This window comes from Echinops telfairi, unplaced genomic scaffold (assembly GCF_000313985.2).
Source record: "Echinops telfairi isolate 266 unplaced genomic scaffold, ASM31398v2 ScPeMD7_443;HRSCAF=831, whole genome shotgun sequence".
NCBI classification, from domain to species: domain Eukaryota; kingdom Metazoa; phylum Chordata; class Mammalia; order Afrosoricida; family Tenrecidae; genus Echinops; species Echinops telfairi.
In genome coordinates this window covers 47,426,641-47,432,424 of record NW_022104341.1, presented here as the reverse complement: position 1 = coordinate 47,432,424, position 5,784 = coordinate 47,426,641, and the positions used below count along the sequence as shown (strand labels likewise).

The following is a 5,784-nucleotide window of genomic DNA, read 5'->3' as shown; positions in this document are numbered from 1 at the left end:
CGCAGCCTCCGGTGGGCCAGCAAGCCTGCACGCCGAGGCTAGCTCGGGGAGCGTGGATGCCTCGGCCCCTCCCGAACTGAAAAGAGAAGAGGGGCAAGGGAAAGTGGAGGCTGCCGGGAGTTAGAGGCATTGGATTCCAGAGGCAGCCCATCTCCAGACACCTGGAAGGATGAGTTCTGGCCCTAAAGCTCTATGAGAGCCTCAGCTCAGAGCAGTTCCCGGGAGCTATGGGAAAGGGGAAAAGTTTACATTATCAGGTGTAGGAATGATTAGAAAGGGAAAAGGGGTGGGGGTGGGGGCGATTTCTAGATCTGCAGTAGAAACTTTAAGTACCTTCATTCATTCTCGCTTTGATGAAGATTTTGCCTTTGAAAAGGGCCCCAGTTGTTTGGTTTGGTTTGGGTTCTCCCCTGGAGGAGCTGTCCCTTTCTCGCGTGCTGATATACGATAACGAAATCCCGTTACCATCAGACAACCGCAAGAAGAGGTGAAAGTTTATGACCTGGCAGAGATTATAAGGTAAAAGCTGAATTTTAAAAGGATGGCGAGGAGTAGCGACGGGAAGGGCGTGACCAATGCGTGTCCCCGCAGAGGAGCCATGCAAAATCGTTTGCTTCTGTTTTTTCCCCTTTTTTGGGATTGACGCTTCCCCCAAATCCACTTCCTAAATCACAGCGATTTTAGCACTTCTCCTTTCCCCTTTCTACTTCAAGTACAGTTTTCTAAACCAAATCTGATCATCTCAACACCCAGTGATGACATTCAGGAGCTTACTAGCCAGAAGTTGTCCTAGAGCCAACAGGGAATAGGAAAAAGAATCAGAGCTTCAAGTTCTGGCCCTGCCACTTCAACTTCACAGCTGTGAAAATTTGGGCAAATAATGAAACTCCTCTGTGCTTCTGTTTACTGGTCTATAAAACACCTCTCAGAGATTCCTTCCAATTGTAATGAGTGTTGACATAAGTACTAACAAGCTTGTCACTGCCCACCCCCCAACCTTTCTAAATGTAGCTTTATCTAAGGGGTCCCAGTATGTTGGATGCTGGGTTGCTAACCACAAGGTCAGTAGGTTCAAATCACCCACTGTTCCAAGGGAGAGGCTTTCTATTCCTGTGAAGATTTAGTGTTGCAACTCCACAAATGGCAGTTTTACTCTGTCCTATATTCATAGAGTCACTATGAGTCAGAATCTACTATGTGGCAGTAGTATGCTTGACCCACGCCATGGCATTTTCAATTGCCTCGTATGTTTTTGAAGTTGGCCATTGAATAAGGAGGACTGAAAAAGAATAGATGCATTGAATTGTGGTGCTGGAGAAGAATACTGAATGTACCATGGAGTGCTAAAAGGACAGACAGATCTGTATTGAAAGAATAAGGCCAGAGTGTTCCTTAGAGACAAGGATGGAAAGACTTTGTCTTACATACTTTGGACATACTGTCAAGAGAGATCAGTCCCTGTAGAAGGACATCTTGTTTGGTAAATTCGAGAGTTAGCCAAAAAAGCGGAAGGCCCTCCAGGAGATGGATTGATGCAGTGGCTACAACAATGGGCTCAAGCTTGGGAACAATTTTGAGGATGGCGCAGAACTGGGTAGTGTTTCATTCTGTTCTGCATAAGGGTCAGAACTGACTTGATTGCATTTAACAACAATAGTGCTACAAATTTATCCATTGTAATTCATCAGTTGATGTCTTGACTTATGCTTCCATGAGCATTGAAATTCTTGACAACTTCAATGTTTTCTCCATTTATCATGATGTTACCAGTTGTTCCAATCTGAGGCTTTTGCTCTTTTTACATTGAGTTGTAATCCATACTGAAGGCTGCAGTCTTTGGTCTATATCAGCAAGTGTTTTAAGTTCTCACTCATTTTCAGCAAATAAAGTTGTGTCATCACCATACCAAATGTTGTTCATAAGCCTTCCTCCAATCCTGATACTGCAAACTTCTTTTACATAATCCAGCTTCTCTGATTATTTGCTTATACAGATTGAATAAGTATGCTGACAGGATGCAACCCTGATGCTCATCTTTCCTGATTCTAACCCACGCAGTATTATTCCCTGGTTCTCTTCAAGCAACTGCTCCTTGATCCATGTACAGATTCCACATGAACACAAGGAAGTGTACTGGAATTCCCAGTCTTCTCAAGCCTATCTATAGTTTGTTATGATCCTCAGAGGCAAATGCCTTAGCAGAGTCAATAAAGCACAAGGAGATATTTTTCTGGCATTCCCTTATCTCAGTGAAGATCTATCTGAAGTCAACAATGATATGTCCCTTGGTTCCACATCCTCTTTGGAATTTAGGTTGATTTTTTGGCATCTCCCTGTTGATATACTACTGGAACTGTTGTTGAATGATCTTTAGAAAAATGTTTCTTGCATGCGATATTATATTGTTCAGAAATATCTTCATTCTGTGGGTCGCGTTGCTTTGGAATGGGCATAGATATGAATTTCTTCTAGTCAATTGGTCAAGTAGCTGTCTTCCAATTTCTGGACACAGGTGAGTGAGTGCTTCCTGTGCTGCCTCAGCATGTTGATACATTGGTATTGTGTCTTTTCCTGGATCATCCTTATGGGCAATTGTCTTCAACTCAGTTTGGGCTTATGTCTTTAGCACCATTGGCTCTTGATCCTCTGCTACCTCTTGAAGTGTTTCAATGCTGGCTAATTATTTTTGGTACAATTACTCTGTGTGTTCTTTCCTTATTCTTTTGATACTTCGTGCATCATTCAATATTTTTCCCATAGAATTTTTCAAGGTTGCAACTTGAGGCTTGAATTTTCTTCTTGAGTTCTGTCAGTTTAAGATATGCTGAGGGTTTTCTTCCTTCTTGGGTTTCTAACGCTAGGCTTTTTAAGATTTCATTTTAATACTTCACTTTGTCTTCTTGAGCAGTCCATTGACATTTTCTGTTCAGCTCTTTGACTTCATCAGTTCTTTTGTTTACCGTACTCTAAAATCAAAAGCAAGTTTCAGAGCTTCTTCTGACGTTCACATTGATCATTTCTGTCTTTTGATTCTTGGGAGCCCTGATGGTGCAGTACTTACACACTGGACTGTGATCCTAAAGGTCAACAGTTCAAAGCCACCAATTTTCCTTAAATTCAACCTGGAATTTATGTACGAGCAATGGACGGTCTGTTCCACAGTAAGCCCCTTGCCTCATTTTGGCCAATAATACAGAACTTCTCCATTGCCTCTTCCCACAGATGTAGTCAATATGATTTCTTTGTATGCCATCTACAGAAGTCCACATGTATAGTCACCATTTTTGTTGCTGAAAAAATGGTATTTTGAAGAAGGTATTGGTGCTGCAAATCTAGCGTATGATTTTCAGTTTCCTTTCTATCACCAACGAAAGAATAGAAAGTTTCCAACCACTGTGTAGAGGGCTGCCAGAAGTAATAATTGCCTGAGGGCAGTGAGTTTTGAGCCGAGTTCCTTCCTGTTTGTTTCCAACTTTTGCCTTCCAATTATCAATAATTATCAATGCACCATGATTACATGTTTGATAAATTTTAGACCAAGAATATTCATAAAATCATTCCATTTCTGTATCACTGGCTTTAGTGATTGGTGCATACATTTGAGTAATAGTTGTATTCACTGGATTTCTTTGTATATACATAGATATTATCACAGACAGCATTGTGTTTCAAGTTAGATCTTGAAATGTACTTTTTGACAATGAATGTAAAGCCATTCCCTTGAATTTGTCATTCCCAGCAAAGTAAACCACATGATTGTCTGGTTCAAAATGGCCAAGACTAGTCCATTTCAGCTCCCCGATACCTAGTATATCAATCTTTTTATGGTCCATTTCATTTTTGACAACTTCCAATTTGCCTATAATCATACTTCAAACATTCTAAGTTACAATTACTAATAGATGTTTTCAGCTTTTTGTTCCTCTCACTTTGAATCATGTTGGTTCATTAACTAAAGGTCCTGAAAGCTTTACTCCATCCATGTCATTTTGCCAACTCTAAGAAAGTAATTCTGCTTCATTCATATTTTGAATGCCTTCCAACATGAGGGGCTCATATTCCAGCACTATATCTGACAGTGTTCATGAAGTTTTCAGTGGCTAATTCCTCCAAAGTGGACAGTCTGTTTCTTCCTTGTAGTCTGTTCTTGGTATGGAAGCTCTGTTGAAACCTATTTACCTTGGGTGACCCTTCTGGTTTTGAAATACCATTGACATGGTTTCTACCTTCTAGGATCACAGCAACCTGCAAGCCAACTATAGTACCTTCATAAACATGTTTTCTACAAAGGAAATACACATGTATAAATATCCTTTGTAAAACCTATATATATTCATGGATATATTCCCACTGTCCTTTCTTTTTTTTTTTTTTTAGGGGTTACTGATGTCTATTTTGCAAACAAAACCACTGCGGATGTTGCCTGTTGACACCTCGAAATGACACTGGGACACTTGGTGGGAAGCTTGCAAGAAGGGCAAGGAGTTGGGATGTCCCAGGATCACAAAGCTGGGGTTTCCAACAGGCGTCCAGATGGTCTGGCTTGGCTGCGGGGGCAGCTCTAATGAAGCGGTGAGAACACCGACAGGCTCGGGGGAGGGACTACCAGAGGTCTGCCTGCCTAGCTTATTTGGCGAGGGGATTTCTGAACTTCTGGCCAGCGAACTTGGTCTTGCTGCCCAGCTCCTCTTCAATTCTGAGGATCTGGCTGTACTTGGCCAGGCGCTCAGATCGGCATGGCACACCAGTCTTGATCTGTCCAGTGCAGAGTCCCACCACCAGGTCAGCAATGAAAGTATCCTCGGTCTCCCCAGAATGATGAGACACCATGACGCCCCACCCATTGGACTGGGACAGCTTGCACGCCTGCAGAGATTCGGTCACAGACCCAATCTGGTTCATTTTGAGCAGGAGGCAGTTGCATGACTTCTCGCCCATGGCCTTGGCGATTCGCTTCGGGTTGGTCACTGTGAGATCGTCCCCTGCCACCTGGATCCCTGAACTGGCAGTGAACATGGCCCAAGCGTCCCAGTCATCCTGGTCGAAGGGGTCTTTGATAGACACCACTGGGTAGTTCGTGATGAAGGACTTGTACAGGTCTCCCAGTTGGTCAGGTGAGATGTACCTGCTGGGGGCATCAGGAGACTTGAAGTCTAAGTCGTATTTCCCAGACCTGAAGAACTCGGAGGCAGCTACGTCCATGCCAATCACCACCTTGTCAGTGTAACCAGCTTTCCCAATAGCATTCTTCAGCAGCTCCAGGGCCTCTTTGTTCTCCAAGATGTTGGGGGCAAATCTGCCGTCATCCCCGACATTGGTGGCCTCCTTGCTGTACTTCTCCTTGATGACGTTCTTCAGGTTGTGGTACACCTCAGGCCGATGTGCATGGCCTCCTTGAAGTTGGCTGCTCTGATGACGGGGAGGATCATGAACTCCTGCATAGCCAGCTTGTTGCCGGCGTGGGAGCCGCAGTCGATCACATTGAAGCAGGAAATGGCAGGATAACTTCGGAATTGCAGGCCAAATCAGCAATGTGACAGTATAGGGGGACTCCCTTCTCAACAGCTCCGGCCTTGCACACAGCGACGGACACGCCCAGAATGGCATTTGCACCAAATTTTGATTTATTCTCAGTTCCATCCATCTCAATCATCAGCTTGTCGATCTTTTCCTTTTCTGTCACGTTCAGCTTCTTGCTAACCAGGGCAGGCGCAATCATTTTATTGATGTGCTCAACAGCCTTTGAGACACCTTTGCCTAGATACCGGGTCTTATCATTGTCCC

The 5,784-nt window shown here is 43.7% G+C and overlaps 1 pseudogene; it reads right to left on the bottom strand.

Moving 5' to 3' along the window:
- Positions 1-4,497: 4,497 nt before the first annotated feature.
- Positions 4,498-5,734, bottom strand: LOC101660517 (annotated as a pseudogene).
- Positions 5,735-5,784: the final 50 nt, after the last annotated feature.